Here is a 17,489-nt window from a genome sequence, read left to right on the forward strand (position 1 = left end):
CACATCTCGTGAGAGTCCGGTGTTTTCGTGTTGTAGGTGATGGGAGGAAGCCGCTGGTATAGTTAATTCAAATTCCAAAAAAATCAATTTTTGGTGAAAAATTCGATACGGGGGGTATACCCGAAAAATGAAAAAACCCAAACTTTGAAGGCCTATATCTCGGCTTCTATGGGAGCTATCGGGAAAATTCCAACGGTTTTGTCTTAGTTTCGTCCTTCTGAATCCAACGAGGCCATCCGCAAGGTCGTAGCTCCCATATTAGCTGAGATCTCGCATTTTTGTGACCCATTTTTGGGCTCAAAAACGGGGTCGAAAACTTACTTTTTTCCGAATTTTCAAAGATCTATAATTCCACTTGTTCTGGTCGAATTTCGTTATAACCGGGTGTTTTCGTAATGTAGGTGATGGGAATAAGCGGCTGATGGGGGTTTCTATAGCTATTTTTGGGTTTAAAGAAAATCGATTTTTCGCATTTTCAAAGTGCTATAATTCCCTTAGTTTTTCTCGAAGCTCATTATAACCCGGTGTTTTCGTGTTGTAGGTGATGGGAACAAGCCGCTGGTATAGTTAATTCAAATTCGAAAAAAATTAATTTTTGGTGAAAAATTCGATACGGGGGGGTATACCCGAAAAATGAAAAAACCCAAATTTTAAAGGCCTATATCTCGGCTTCTATGAGAGCTATCGGGAAAATTCCAACGGTTTTGTCTTAGTTTCGTCCTTCTGAATCCAACGAGGCCATCCGCAAGGTCGTAGCTCCCATATTAGCTGAGATCTCGCATTTTTTGTGACCCATTTTTGGGCTCAAAAACGGGATCGAAAACTGACTTTTTTCCGAATTTTCAAAGAGCTATAATTCCACTTGTTCTGGTCCAATTTCGTTATAACCCGGTGTTTTCGTAATGTAGGTGATGGGAATAAGCGGCTGATAGGGGTTTCTATAGCTATTTTTGGGTTTAAAGAAAATCGATTTTTCGCATTTTCAAAGTGCTATAATTCCCTTAGTTTTTCTCGAAACTCATTATATACCCGGTGTTTTCGTGTTGTAGGTGATGGGAACAAGCCGCTGTATAGTTAATTCAAATTCGAAAAAAATTAATTTTTGGTGAAAAATTCGATACGGGGGGGTATACCCGAAAAATGAAAAAACCCAAACTTTGAAGGCCTATATCTCGGCTTCTATTGGAGCTATCGGGAAAATTCCAACGGTTTTGTCTTAGTTTCGTCCTTCTGAATCCAACGAGGCCATCCGCAAGGTCGTAGCTCCCATATTAGCTGAGATCTGGCATTTTTGTGGCCCATTTTTGGGCTCAAAAACGGGGTCGAAAACTGACTTTTTTCCGAATTTTCAAAGAGCTATAATTCCACTTGTTCTGGTCGAATTTCGTTAAACCCGGTGTTTTCGTAATGTAGGTGATGGGAATAAGCCGCTGATAGGGGTTTCTATAGCTATTTTTGGGTTTAAAGAAAATCGATTTTCGGATTTTCAAAGTGCTATAATTCCCTTAGTTTTTCTCGAAACTCATTATAACCCGGTGTTTTCGTGTTGTAGGTGATGGGAACAAGCCGCTGGTATAGTTAATTCAAATTCGAAAAAAAATCAATTTTTGGTGAAAAAATTCGATACGGGGGGGTATACCCGAAAAATGAAAAAACCCAAAGTTTTGAAGGCCTATATCTCGGCTTCTATTGGAGCTACCGAGAAAATTCCAACGGTTTTGTCTTAGTTTCGTCCTTCTGAATCCAACGAGGCCATCCGCAAGGTCGTAGCTCCCATATTAGCTGAGATCTGGCATTTTTGTGGCCCATTTTTGGGCTCAAAAACGGGTCGAAAACTGACTTTTTTCCGAATTTTCAAAGAGCTATAATTCCACTTGTTCTGGTCGAATTTCGTTATAACCCGGTGTTTTCGTAATGTAGGTGATGGGAATAAGCCGCTGATAGGGTTTCTATAGCTATTTTTGGGTTTAAAGAAAATCGATTTTTCGGATTTTCAAAGTGCTATAATTCCCTTTGTTTTTCTCGAAACTCATTATAACCGGTGTTTTCGTGTTGTAAGCGATGGGAACAAGCCGCTGGTATAGTTAATTCAAATTCGAAAAAAATCAATTTTTGGTGAAAAATTCGATACGGGGGGGTATACCCAAAAAATGAAAAAACCCAAAATTTGAAGGCCTATATCTCGGCTTCTATTGGAGCTATCGGGAAAATTCCAACGGTTTTGTCTTAGTATTGTCCTTCTGAATCCAACGAGGCCATCCGCAAGGTCGTAGCTCCCATATTAGCTGAGATCTCGCATTTTTGTGGCCCATTTTTGGGCTCAAAAACGGGGTCGAAAATCGACTTTTTTTCCGAATTTTCAAAGAGCTATAATTCCACTTGTTCTGGTCCAATTTCGTTATAACCCGGTGTTTTTCGTAATGTAGGTGTTGGGAATAAGCCGCTGATAGGGGTTTCTATAGCTATTTTTGGGTTTAAAGAAAATCGATTTTTCGCATTTTCAAAGTGCTATAATTCCCTTAGTTTTTCTCGAAACTCATTATAACCCGGTGTTTTCGTGTTGTAGGTGATGGGAACAAGCCGCTGGTATAGTTAATTCAAATTCGAAAAAAATCAATTTTTGGTGAAAAATTCGATACGGGGGGGTATACCCGAAAAATGAAAAAACCCAAACTTTGAAGGGCCTATATCTCGGCTTCTATTGGAGCTATCGGGAAAATTCCAACGGTTTTTGTCTTAGTTTCGTCCTTCTGAATCCAACGAGGCCATCCGCAAGGTCGTAGCTCCCATATTAGCTGAGATCTGGCATTTTTTGTGGCCCATTTTTGGGCTCAAAAACGGGGTCGAAAACTGACTTTTCCGAATTTTCAAAGAGCTATAATTCCACTTGTTCTGGTCGAATTTCGTTATAACCCGGTGTTTTCGTAATGTAGGTGATGGGAATAAGCCGCTGATAGGGGTTTCTATAGCTATTTTTGGGTTTAAAGAAAATCGATTTTTCGGATTTTCAAAGTGCTATAATTCCCTTTGTTTTTCTCGAAACTCATTATAACCCGGTGTTTTCGTGTTGTAGGCGATGGGAACAAGCCGCTGGTATAGTTAATTCAAATTCGAAAAAAATCAATTTTTGGTGAAAAATTCGATACGGGGGGGTATACCCAAAAAATGAAAAAACCCAAACTTTGAAGGCCTATATCTCGGCTTCTATTGGAGCTATCGGGAAAATTCCAACGGTTTTGTCTTAGTTTCGTCCTTCTGAATCCAACGAGGCCATCCTCAAGGTCGTAGCTCCCATATTAGCTGAGATCTCGCATTTTTGTGGCCCATTTTTGGGCTCAAAAACGGGGTCGAAAATCGACTTTTTTCGAATTTTCAAAGAGCTATAATTCCACTTGTTCTGGTCGAATTACGTTATAACCCGGTGTTTTCGTAATGTAGGTGTTGGGAATAAGCCGCTGATAGGGGTTTCTATAGCTATTTTTGGGTTTAAAGAAAATCGATTTTTCGCATTTTCAAAGTGCTATAATTCCCTTAGTTTTTCTCGAAACTCATTATAACCCAGTGTTTTCGTGTTGTAGGCGATGGGAACAAGCCGCTGGTATAGTTAATTCAAATTCGAAAAAAATCAATTTTTGGTGAAAAATTCGATACGGGGGGGTATACCCGAAAAATGAAAAAACTCAAACTTTGAAGGCCTATATCTCGGCTTCTATTGGAGCTATCGGGAAAATTTCAACGGTTTTGTCTTAGTTTCGTCCTTCTGAATCCAACGAGGCCATCCGCAAGGTCGTAGCTCCCATATTAGCTGAGATCTCGCATTTTTGTGACCCATTTTTGGGCTCAAAAACGGGGTCGAAAACTGACTTTTTTCCGAATTTTCAAAGAGCTATAATTCCACTTGTTCTGGTCGAATTTCGTTATAACCCGGTGTTTTCGTAATGTAGGTGATGGGAATAAGCCGCTGATAGGGGTTTCTATAGCTATTTTTGGGTTTAAAGAAAATCGATTTTTCGCATTTTCAAAGTGCTATAATTCCCTTTGTTTTTCTCGAAACTCATTATAACCCGGTGTTTTCGTGTTGTAGGCGATGGGAACAAGCCGCTGGTATAGTTAATTCAAATTCGAAAAAAATCAATTTTTGGTGAAAAATTCGATACGGGGGGGTATACCCGAAAAATGAAAAAACCCAAACTTTGAAGGCCTATATCTCGGCTTCTATTGGAGCTATCGGGAAAATTCCAACGGTTTTGTCTTAGTTTCGTCCTTTTGAATCCAACGAGGCCATCCGCAAGGTCGTAGCTCCCATATTAGCTGAGATCTCGCATTTTTGTGACCCATTTTTGGGCTCAAAAACGGGGTCGAAAACTGACTTTTTTCCGAATTTTCAAAGAGCTATAATTCCACTTGTTCTGGTCGAATTTCGTTATAACCCGGTGTTTTCGTAGTGTAGGTGTTGGGAATAAGCCGCTGATAGGGGTTTCTATAGCTATTTTTGGGTTTAAAGAAAATCGATTTTTCGCATTTTCAAAGTGCTATAATTCCCTTAGTTTTTCTCGAAACTCATTATAACCCGGTGTTTTCGTGTTGTAGGTGATGGGAACAAGCCGCTGGTATAGTTAATTCAAATTCGAAAAAAATCAATTTTTGGTGCAAAATTCGATACGGGGGGTATACCCGAAAAATGAAAAAACCCAAACTTTGAAGGCCTATATCTCGGCTTCTATGGGAGCTATCGGGAAAATTCCAACGGTTTTGTCTTAGTTTCGTCCTTCTGAATCCAACAAGGCCATCCGCAAGGTCGTAGCTCCCATATTAGCTGAGATCCTCGCATTTTTGTGGCCCATTTTTGGGCTCAAAAACGAGGTCGAAAACTGACTTTTTTCCGAATTTTCAAAGAGCTATAATTCCAATTGTTCTGGTCGAATTTCGTTATAACCCGGTGTTTTCGTAATGTAGGTGATGGGAATAAGCCGCTGATAGGGGTTTCTATAGCTATTTTTGGGTTTAAAGAAAATCGATTTTTCGGATTTTCAAAGTGCTATAATTCCCTTTTGTTTTTCTCGAAACTCATTATAACCCGGTGTTTTCGTGTTGTAGGCGATGGGAACAAGCCGCTGGTATAGTTAATTCAAATTCGAAAAAAATCAATTTTTGGTGAAAAATTCGATACGGGGGGGTATACCCGAAAAATGAAAAAAACCCAAACTTTGAAGGCCTATATCTCGGCTTCTATTGGAGCTATCGGGAAAATTCCAACGGTTTTGTCTTAGTTTCGTCCTTCTGAATCCAACGAGGCCATCCGCAAGGTCGTAGCTCCCATATTAGCTGAGATCTCGCATTTTTGTGGCCCATTTTTGGGCTCAAAAACGGGGTCGAAAATCGACTTTTTTCCGAATTTTCAAAGAGCTATAATTCCACTTGTTCTGGTCGAATTACGTTATAACCCGGTGTTTTCGTAATGTTAGGTGTTGGGAATAAGCCGCTGATAGGGGTTTCTATAGCTATTTTTGGGTTTAAAGAAAATCGATTTTTCGCATTTTCAAAGTGCTATAATTCCCTTTGTTTTTCTCGAAACTCATTATAACCCGGTGTTTTCGTGTTGTAGGCGATGGGAACAAGCCGCTGGTATAGTTAATTCAAATTCGAAAAAAATCAATTTTTGGTGCAAAATTCGATACGGGGGGGTATACCCGAAAAATGAAAAAACCCAAACTTTGAAGGCCTATATCTCGGCTTCTATTGGAGCTATCGGAAAATTCCAACGGTTTTGTCTTAGTTTCATCCTTCTGAATCCAACGAGGCCATCCGCAAGGTCGTAGCTCCCATATTAGCTGAGATCTCGCATTTTTGTGACCCATTTTTGGGCTCAAAAACGGGGTCGATAACTGACTTTTTTCCGAATTTTCAAAGAGCTATAATTCCACTTGTTCTGGTCGAATTTCGTTATAACCCGGTGTTTTCGTAATGTAGGTGTTGGGAATAAGCCGCTGATAGGGGTTTCTATAGCTATTTTTGGGTTTAAAAGAAAATCGATTTTTTCGCATTTTCAAAGTGCTATAATTCCCTTAGTTTTTCTCGAACTCATTATAACCCGGTGTTTTCGTGTTGTAGGTGATGGGAACAAGCCGCTGGTATAGTTAATTCAAATTCGAAAAAAATCAATTTTTGGTGCAAAATTCGATACGGGGGGGTATACCCGAAAAATGAAAAAACCCAAACTTTGAAGGCCTATATCTCGGCTTCTATGGGAGCTATCGGGAAAATTCCAACGAGTTTGTCTTAGTTTCGTCCTTCTGAATCCAACAAGGCCATCCGCAAGGTCGTAGCTCCCATATTAGCTGAGATCTCGCATTTTTGTGGCCCATTTTTGGGCTCAAAAACGAGGTCGAAAACTGACTTTTTTCCGAATTTTCAAAGAGCTATAATTCCAATTGTTCTGGTCGAATTTCGTTATAACCCGGTGTTTTCGTAATGTAGGTGATGGGAATAAGCCGCTGATAGGGGTTTCTATAGCTATTTTTGGGTTAAAGAAAATCGATTTTTCGGATTTTCAAAGTGCTATAATTCCCTTAGTTTTCTCGAAACCCATTATAACCCGGTGTTTTCGTGTTGTAGGCGATGGGAACAAGCCGCTGGTATAGTTAATTCAAATTCGAAAAAAATCAATTTTTTGGTGAAAAATTCGATACGGGGGGTATACCCGAAAAATGAAAAAACCCAAACTTTGAAGGCCTATATCTCGGCTTCTATTGGAGCTATCGGAAATATTCCAACGGTTTTGTCTTAGTTTCGTCCTTCTGAATCCAACGAGGCCATCCGCAAGGTCGTAGCTCCCATACTAGCTGAGATCTCGCATTTTTGTGACCCATTTTTGGGCTCAAAAACGGGGTCGAAAACTGACTTTTTTCCGAATTTTCAAAGAGCTATAATTCCACTTGTTCTGGTCGAATTTCGTTATAACCCGTTGTTTTCGTAATGTAGGTGTTGGGAATAAGCCGCTGATAGGGGTTTCTATAGCTATTTTTGGGTTTAAAGAAAATCGATTTTTCGCATTTTCAAAGTGCTATAATTCCCTTTGTTTTTCTCGAAACTCATTATAACCCGGTGTTTTTGTGTTGTAGGCGATGGGAACAAGCCGCTGGTATAGTTAATTCAAATTCGAAAAAAATCAATTTTTGGTGAAAAATTCGATACGGGGGGGTATACCCGAAAAATGAAAAAACCCAAACTTTGTAGGCCTATATCTCGGCTTCTATGGGAGCTATCGGGAAAATTCCAACGGTTTTGTCTTAGTTTCGTCCTTCTGAATCCAACGAGGCCATCCGCAAGGTCGTAGCTCCCATATTAGCTGAGATCTCGCATTTTTGTGGCCCATTTTTGGGCTCAAAAACGGGGTCGAAAATCGACTTTTTTCCGAATTTTCAAAGAGCTATAATTCCACTTGTTCTGGTCGAATTACGTTATAACCCGGTGTTTTCGTAATGTAGGTGTTGGGAATAAGCCGCTGATAGGGGTTTCTATAGCTATTTTTGGGTTTAAAGAAAATCGATTTTTCGCATTTTCAAAGTGCTATAATTCCCTTTGTTTTTTCTCGAAACTCATTATAACCCGGTGTTTTCGTGTTGTAGGCGATGGGAACAAGCCGCTGGTATAGTTAATTCAAATTCGAAAAAAATTAATTTTTGGTGAAAAATTCGATACGGGGGGGTATACCCAAAAAATGAAAAAACCCAAACTTTGAAGGCTTATATCTCGGCTTCTATTGGAGCTATCGGGAAAATTCCAACGGTTTTGTCTTAGTTTCGTCCTTCTGAATCCAACGAGGCCATCCGCAAGGTCGTAGCTCCCATATTAGCTGAGATCTCGCATTTTTGTGACCCATTTTTGGGCTCAAAAACGGGGTCGAAAACTGACTTCTTTCCGAATTTTCAAAGAGCTATAATTCCACTTGTTCTGGTCGAATTTCGTTATAACCCGGTGTTTTCGTAATGTAGGTGATGGGAATAAGCCGCTGATAGGGGTTTCTATAGCTATTTTTGGGTTTAAAGAAAATCGATTTTTCGGATTTTCAAAGTGCTATAATTCCCTTTGTTTTTCTCGAAACTCATTATAACCCGGTGTTTTCGTGTTGTAGGCGATGGGAACAAGCCGCTGGTATAGTTAATTCAAATTCGAAAAAAATCTATTTTTGGTGAAAAATTCGATACGGGGGGGTATACCCGAAAAATGAAAAAACCCAAACTTTGAAGGCCTATATCTCGGCTTCTATTGGAGCTATCGGGAAAATTCCAACGGTTTTGTCTTAGTTTCGTCCTTCTGAATCCAACGAGGCCATCCGCAAGGTCGTAGCTCCCATATTAGCTGAGATCTCGCATTTTTGTGGCCCATTTTTGGGCTCAAAAACGGGGTCGAAAATCGACTTTTTTCCGAATTTTCAAAGAGCTATAATTCCACTTGTTCTGGTCGAATTACGTTATAACCCGGTGTTTTCGTAATGTAGGTGTTGGGAATAAGCCGCTGATAGGGGTTTCTATAGCTATTTTTGGGTTTAAAGAAAATCGATTTTTCGCATTTTCAAAGTGCTATAATTCCCTTTGTTTTTCTCGAAACTCATTATAACCCGGTGTTTTCGTGTTGTAGGCGATGGGAACAAGCCGCTGGTATAGTTAATTCAAATTCGAAAAAAATTAATTTTTGGTGAAAAATTCGATACGGGGGGGTATACCCAAAAAATGAAAAAACCCAAACTTTGAAGGCTTATATCTCGGCTTCTATTGGAGCTATCGGGAAAATTCCAACGGTTTTGTCTTAGTTTCGTCCTTCTGAATCCAACGAGGCCATCCGCAAGGTCGTAGCTCCCATATTAGCTGAGATCTCGCATTTTTGTGACCCATTTTTGGGCTCAAAAACGGGGTCGAAAACTGACTTTTTTCCGAATTTTCAAAGAGCTATAATTCCACTTGTTCTGGTCGAATTTCGTTATAACCCGGTGTTTTCGTAATGTAGGTGATGGGAATAAGCCGCTGATAGGGGTTTCTATAGCTATTTTTGGGTTTAAAGAAAATCGATTTTTCGCATTTTCAAAGTGCTATAATTCCCTTTGTTTTTCTCGAAACTCATTATAACCCGGTGTTTTTGTGTTGTAGGCGATGGGAACAAGCCGCTGGTATAGTTAATTCAAATTCGAAAAAAATCAATTTTTGGTGAAAAATTCGATACGGGGGGGTATACCCGAAAAATGAAAAAACCCAAACTTTGTAGGCCTATATCTCGGCTTCTATGGGAGCTATCGGGAAAATTCCAACGGTTTTGTCTTAGTTTCGTCCTTCTGAATCCAACGAGGCCATCCGCAAGGTCGTAGCTCCCATATTAGCTGAGATCTCGCATTTTTGTGACCCATTTTTGGGCTCAAAAACGGGGTCGAAAATCGACTTTTTTCCGAATTTTCAAAGAGCTATAATTCCACTTGTTCTGGTCGAATTTCGCTATAACGGTGTTTTCGTAATGTAGGTGATGGGAATAAGCGGCTGATAAGGGTTTCTATAGCTATTTTTGGGTTTAAGTGAGATTCGAACCTACTGCTAGTCTTAAAAAACACGTCAGTTAAGCAATCTAAACTACTGCCCTACCAAAACTTAACTCCTTATACAAAAATATTACTTTTACGCTGGAAAGGGAGATAAATCAATATCTTTCATTTTTGGACTTACTTGTGCAAAGAAAGAACAATCGCATTTCCTTTGAAGTCTATAGAAAACCTACCGCAACGGACAACATCATTCAATTTGACTCTCTTTCTCCTGGACAACATAAATTTGCTACATTAAATTCTTTGCTATACAAATTATTTAAATTACCTCTGTCTAACGGAGCATTTTAAAAAGAATTTAACGTCATAAAATCTATTGCTATTAATAATGAATTCCCAATTTCAAGCTTTAATAAAATTTACTTCAAATATTATAATAAGTACAAACTTTCATATCATATTGTCCAAGAAAAGAAGGAACGCAACAAAAACTTTAAATGTTTAACGTACTCTGGAGGTATTTCGCATCAGCTGGCTAAGTTCTTTAAGCCCCTAGACATATTTGTTACTTTTAAAACTTGAAATTCGTTAAAAAGAAATTTGGTAATACCAGTAGATGAACAAGACCCTCTATCTAAATCTTGAGCTTACAATGTGTCCATTGTAAATTGTAAATTGTTGCCCGCTTAGTGTAGGTCAGTCAGGTAGGAGAATTTCCACTAGAATACAGGAACATTTGAGTCTGGTGAAGAAGTTTAGAGACACTAATACTACTGAAACCAAGTCGGCCCTTGCTACACATTTATTATCCTCGGGTCACAATTTTACTGTTCCTGATAATGTCAGTCGTGCATGAATGCCAAAAAACTGGACCTTCTGGAAAAATTAAAAATCACCTAAGCCAAGAAAAGGCAAATCCTAGACTGTGTTAACGACGTTTTTAATTTTGAACCTGGACTCATTTTTAATAATATTGCCTGACATACTCCACTTCTACCAGAAATATCTCCAAGGACCTGGTAGCGCAGTAGTTTATATATATTTATTACTATTATATATACTTAACTGACGTGTTTTCCAAGACTAGCAGTAGGTTCGAATCTCACTTAGGACAATAATTTTATATTTTTGTATTTCATCAATTTTAATTTAGTTGTTTTGGTTTTTTACAAACTTGTGGCATATCACATTCCTAAGAGTTTATTTTATTTAGTATGTGTGCATAATGTGACCGTAAAGCATGTACTGTTTGTAGTCGATTTTTAAGGTACCGATTTTATTTAACTTGAAGGTTGTTATTGTATTTAGTTTCTTTGTTTTTAATTTTTAGGTCTGATGATGCTCTTAATATGAGCGAAACACGTGTAACCTACTGTTAGATTTAATAAATACCCCTTTTGAGACCGAGATTTTGTGTACTTCCGTTTATATTATGCTACTAGATACTAATGATTATCTTCTAAAACGTTTTTCATAGGAAAAACATTTTATAGAATACTCTTATTTTTTATGTATTTATATTATTTAAATGAAATATATTAATTTTGTTACGCTAATAAAAAGATTATATTTTGAGCCTTCGTGTTAGTTTAAGACCCTTACAAAATAATTGTCAAATAAATAAAATTTAACAGTAATATTTTTTTTAAATTATGCATAAAAACTACTTTAATCTTATTTTTTTGGTCATAACTCTATTTAATTTGTTAATAAAATCAATGCAAATTTAGTACATTTTTTTCTAAAAAAAACTAAGTGCTTAGGTATATTACCTTGAATAAATCTGCTATAGAGAAGTAGCAACTAAAATACTGAGAGTTCACTATGATGAACTTTTATTAAATAACACTTACCTTGCATTTTCTAAATATGTTATGCTTGTACTTCCAAGATGCGAATTTTAGGACAAAAGTTGTTGCTGTACCTGCAAGAAATATCATGTTAATAAATATCCACGTATAATTTCAAATTTATTATTATCATTTAAAAGTTAATATTAATTTTAAATTTGAATCTATATTAGGTAAGAAGGATAAATACAGTTTTAGTATAATCGAGCTTAAAGTGATGCAATTTCAAATTCACGAAAGATGACAGGATATATAAAGACAGTATATATCCTGAGGCTATGGCATTACTTATAAATCCTAATAAGTAATGCCATAGTTTTCTAGGTTTAAATTTTGAATCGAAACAGCTAAAAGAGCGTAAAAAAAACGAAATTTTTGGTTTTGTTTATTCCTTAATTTCACCTTTAATAAAGTAGCTCATGTGCAGTTTAATATTTGTACCTACAACTTTTTAAGTATCATTTATATACTGACCAGACCCAGCTTAATAAATAATTTTTAAGGTCCAAATTTATTAGAGTAATAATTATGTAATCATAATGATTCTAAATCAACGTTTATAATTTTTTGTGCTAGAAATTTTGTTACTCTTAATTCTATGAAAACAGGCTGGAAAAGTCTGGCATGCTGCCATATATAAATACCTCAAAAAAAAATTAGAAGCGACAGACTTGTTTGCTTAGGAGGTCAGTCAAAAAAAAAAAAGAAAATGGACTAAGTGTGTAGTACGTGGCACTATCTTGCTAATTTTTTTAATTTGACTTAAACATTTTAAAAATGTTTAAAAAAATGGCAATTATATTTTTTAAGACCTTATAGAAAAATTTATGTTTTTTTTTACACTTTGAGTTAAACTTGCTTGACTAGGACAAGATAATTCTATTAGCAGTTTTTTTTTCCATCATCTCGAAATAAGGCAGCTAAAGCAGAGATGCTCTATATCTGTTGACGAAGTAAAAATGCTCTTCAATATGATAATATCAAAACGAATATAGCGAACGTAATATTACCACTTGATGGGTGTTCCTAACTAACAAAAAACCATTTAATCTTTCATAAGCAATATTATCGTGTATACACAGCAAACATATCACGCCTAACAGCCATGCTTGTTTCGCGATAAAACTGCACATCCATCAAAAGCAGTCCGTGCTAGCCGGATCAGATAAGACGGGGCCCAATTTCCACTTTTACGACACTGGCAATTACTTTTTTTGCACTCTAACAATTTTTAAACTGCCAAATTTCGGAGCGACCATAAGCCTGCATCAGGCCAAAACACAAATTGCTTTTCGATCTTATCTTATACCTAAACGCATTTTTAATGTTTGTTTTATGACCCTATTTTATAGTTTTCTATTTTTATTCTTTTTTTTGGCCATTATTAGGGAGCTTTATTTAATACTTAGTAAGCGATAAAATAATTTTAGTACTAACGATTGTTATATGGTTTTGGATAGAGATTTATATTATTGGGTAATTTTGATAAACCTTTGATATTTCCTTTTTTTGAATTTCTTGCTTTGCTATAAGATTATCATTAACATGTTTTTAATTATTTTTTTAACTTTAAATCTAAAAACAGAATTTGAAATATGAGCTATTTATGGTGAAAAAGCATTAATAATATGACAAATATTATAACAGAATAACAAAAATTATGTTTTGTGTTAAAGACTTATTTTTTAAATTTAAATGGTAAATATCTGTCCAAAAAGTAATTTTGTTGTATAGGTAGGGAGAACTGTGTTTTTTAATAATTTATGAAATAGCGTACTGGAATTCAATTTTCTTCTATTAAACATATTAAGCTGTTTAAGGTCTTTAGGCTTATATAATAAACGACTTCATTTCTTATAAACAAAAATAAAACAGATACAAAGTTTTGCACTATTCGAACTCTACAGGGTGGTCAAGTTCAAGCGTCATTAATTTTAATATGTGATAGAGAATTGAAAAAGAGATAGACTTTTATTATATATTTTTTAAAAACATTTCAGAGAAAAATTTTATAATGAAAGTCTATTTCTTTTTAAATTATTTACGTATTAAAATAATAGACGTTTAAACTGGACCACCCTGTATAGGAGTCTTGACCATTCAGACAAGGTCCATAAATGACATCACAATAATTAAATTTGACAACACAGGAGAGTTGCATGGCTCATCAAATCAAATTAAATATGCTTTATTGTCAAAGCTATACATAAAAAGCAAAACACATAAATATAAATCAAAATACAAGTACTAAATAAATATATACAAAACTGGGTACAAAAGACATAAATGTACCTAGTAAAATTTCTTATACTAAATGTATAAGTAAGAAAATAGGAAAGTAAATAAACATAGTAACAAAAAAGTAAAATAAAAAAAGTAACAAAAACAGTCAAAAACATTAATACAATGTTTGAAAAGTCATAAAAAATTTTACAGAAATTAACCAATACAAAATATTGCTTCTACATTATAAAAAAATTAATAATTAGCCAGTGCGTGCATGATACTCAAAAATTGATATTAAAAAAAAATCATCTACTGCATATAAAGCTCTCTCCAGTAAATATGATTTCAAAGCATTGCGAAATCGAGGAAAAGATGATTTAATTTCCAAAGGCAGATGATTGTGCATTTTTTTTAGCTCCGTAAAGAATAGAGTTTTTTATTAATTCTGAGCTTGGGATTGGCACATAAAGATCATGACCACCATATGATGCAAACCAAGCAAATAGATTCAAGAATGAATAAAGATGGAAGAGTTAGATCGGCAAAGAGACAGATTTTGCCGCTAATGTTAAGATGGGCCATATCATGAATAAACAGCAGAAACAGAATTGGGCCCAGAACTGAACCTTGAGGTACCCCACATTCTATTGGTCTGCTAAAAGACATGGTCGTATCAACCTTTACAAGCTGACTTCTGTAGCTAAGATAGGACTTAAACCATTCAAGAGGCGTTCCTCTGAACCCATAGTGCTGTAATTTGTTGATCAAGATAGTATAATTTACACAATCAAAAGCCTTGGAGAAATCACAGAAAATAGTTGCTGTTGAATGATGATTGTTTATACTGGAGTAAACACTGTTAAATAGGAAGAACATAGCATCATTAGTGCATTTATTACTCAAGAAGCCAAATTGATGCGGAGCTAGTGTTTTATATTTAAAGAGGAATGATAATAGCCTTTTTTTTAACCAATCTTTCTATGATCTTCGATAATGTTGGAAGGAGAGCGATTGGACGATAATTTGAAGCTAGCTCTTTATCTCCTCCTTTATGCAAGGGAATAATTATTGCAGTCTTAAGGCAGTTAGGAAAGACCCCATTTTCAAATGATTTGTTAATTAGGTTTCTCAGATGGTTTAAGGTGTTATCAGGCATGTACCAGATGATAATTTGTTTCTTATTTCATTTATTGTACTTTGAAGCTCTGTTATTAGTACAGGGGTAAAAAAGAAGCTCTGTAAGTTTTCATTAGAGAGAAATGAAAGTGGATTATGAGAAGGTGTTATAGTAGTCATTAGGTTTTTAGCCACGTTTACAAAGTACTCGTTAAGATTCTCAGGTGAAGAGGGGATAGTGCTAGTTGAAGAAGGCTTATTTCTTAATTCGTTTACAATAGACGATGTTTCTTCAGCAACGTTACCAGAATTAGCCAGCCTGTTATTATAATAAATATCTTTTGCGGCTTTTATTGCTTTTCGATAAAATTTCCTGTATAGCCTTACATAATTATGAAAAAATATGCTGTCCGAAAATTTTTTTAGGTATGATCAAGAGCGCATGTTCCTTGCAGACATACGTAAGCCTTTAGCGGACCAGGGTTTATGATGCTTAATTTTGATGGGTCTATAAGGAAATGACTTATTTGCAATACTTGACAAGGTCCTTACAAATCTAGAAAACTCACCATCGATATCATCAGAGATAAGACCCCAGTCAGCTGTTTGGCATAGATTCTTGAAATTCAAATTTTTTTTTTACCAAAAATACGGCCTAATTTACGATCATTATTTTTGCTTAAAGTCTCAATAGTAAATCTGGCCAAAAGAGCTTCATGGTCAGAAAAACCTAAATCGAGAACAGTACAATCAACGAAGTTCAGAGTAAAGGATGACACGATATAGTCAATGGTGCTGGAACTATTTTTAGTTATTCTGGTTGGTGAATTTACATCCATTAAAAAACCCATGGAATCGAAAATAGACTGAAGAGATTCCTGAGCAACACACACACTGGAGTAGTCAATATTAAGGTCGCCACACAAAATTAATTTACTTTTTAGAGGCATGGATTCTAGCAAGATTAGAAGTTTTAGACAGAAAGTCTGTACAGCAGCGTCAGGTGTTCTATAAACACAAACAATATAGAGGTCATATAAATTATGGTGAACGATGGAAAATTCAAAAACTTTTTCAGATAATAAGTTATCAAACTTAGTCACTGGTGAAAAATCGGATATTGTAGACATTATCATAGTACCTCCATGGGATAAATTACTTCTGTTAAATCTTGCTGTTGTAGTGTAATTTTTAATAAAGACAGGTTCATCTATGTTTAACCAATGTTCAGTTATAGCAACAATTTCTGGAAAATTTAGCTCTTCCAATAAAAGAAATAGATCATTAGTTTTGTGTCTTAAGGACTGAATATTAAGTAGAAATACACTAAGCTTGCTTGCTATTGTCCGATTTATCAGAGGGTGCTTGACCCTCTTTTCGCGTCACTTTATCTAAAAAAAATTATTTCTAGATGGGGAACCGCTATAAAAATAGTTAGCAAGTCTTTCAGATGAAAAAAAGGATCTAAGAGAGAGGTATTCTTCAATTTCATCCGAGCCAATACCATAGACGTCGTGGAAGCGGTTATAAAGACGTCGCAGGGAATCTAAGTCAGTAGGTAGTCCCTCAGATGCTAGCATTAATTTAACACTGGTGTTGGTGTGCCCTTCAAAACATACATTCGAGGGTTGGTCGTGGAGGTATGCCAGACAGAGCCTCAGGGTTTTTAAGATAGATGGGTCTCTCAGTCTAGCCAGCAAGTAACGTCCATTATCAGCATCCGAACTTTGGGACAGCCGCACTATTGGTGGAATCATCAGGTCCATTTGTAACCCATCATCGTCCTTGTTCTTCTCTACAAACTTGATGGTTACATGCTCCCGTCCTAGTGACTTACTTGCAGCTATCGCCTCTTTATCGGAGCCAATCGGCCAAACAACCAACGGCGACAATGGACACACTTCAAGACCATCAATTACAGTACCAGCTGGCCAAGTATTTGGTTTTTTCAGCTGGATAAAAAGATTCTCATTTTGAACACCAATTTTAAAAGTGGAGTCTGAATTGTAAATAATTATTCGGCAATGGAAAACATCGGATAAAGTCAGCAGTTTTTTCTTTGATGGAGTGAGCAAGTTGATTTACTATGTAGTGGGATGGAATGTTGGATACCACTACATAATGCCATTCCTTTCTAGCAATGATTTTATGAGGTGTAGGAGATTTTGATTGTGAAGAAGTAGAAACCTTTGTGATCTTGTCGATCTGGGTGGAAATGGACTTTTTTATTATAGGCGGAATGTATTTGGTAACACTTGGTATATCTTTTACGCCTATTTTTTCTATTTTCTTAAGTGCCATTTGATTGACACTCCGGCGTAGATCCTCCATTTCCTTAAGAAAATCTTGCTTAGAGGAATCGTGAATTTGAACCTTAACAGATTCATTGTGATTTTCCATGAGTATAGATGAGATGTTAAAAATGTCACGTTTACGTTTCACGTTGTCAACGCTCACGTTTAATATTACGACTTAGATAATGTCTATGAGGGTACAAGATTTTAAGAGTATTTGATATGTGACCAGTAAATTTTAGTTGTGAATCAACTGTTAAGCCTGCTTAATGTAATAAACATCCCTTTAGCATACTTTTTCCTTCTGCTTTTATTTAAGCTCAAAGAATGTTTTCTAATTTAAACATTACTCCAGCTCGGTTTTTCTACTTACACAAATATTCGTTTACCAGAATGATTAATTTGTCTGTTTCTTAGTAGGCGTCTTTTCACAGAGATTTGTGCGGTCTATTAATAATCCTGAGGTACGTTTTC

General features: G+C 36.0%; 1 protein-coding gene across 1 annotated transcript in view; it reads right to left on the reverse strand.

The window, feature by feature from the left end:
• The window catches only part of LOC126746083 (uncharacterized), a 431,438-nt gene that overhangs the window by 245,627 nt on the left and 168,322 nt on the right, over positions 1 to 17,489 (reverse strand). Inside the window, exon 2 of the mRNA XM_050454188.1 lies at positions 11,383 to 11,453. The gene's annotated coding sequence lies outside the window, so the exon portion shown is untranslated. The remainder of the gene's footprint in view (positions 1 to 11,382; positions 11,454 to 17,489) is intronic.

Source organism: Anthonomus grandis, chromosome 17 (assembly GCF_022605725.1).
Source record: "Anthonomus grandis grandis chromosome 17, icAntGran1.3, whole genome shotgun sequence".
Taxonomy (NCBI): Eukaryota; Metazoa; Arthropoda; class Insecta; order Coleoptera; family Curculionidae; genus Anthonomus; species Anthonomus grandis.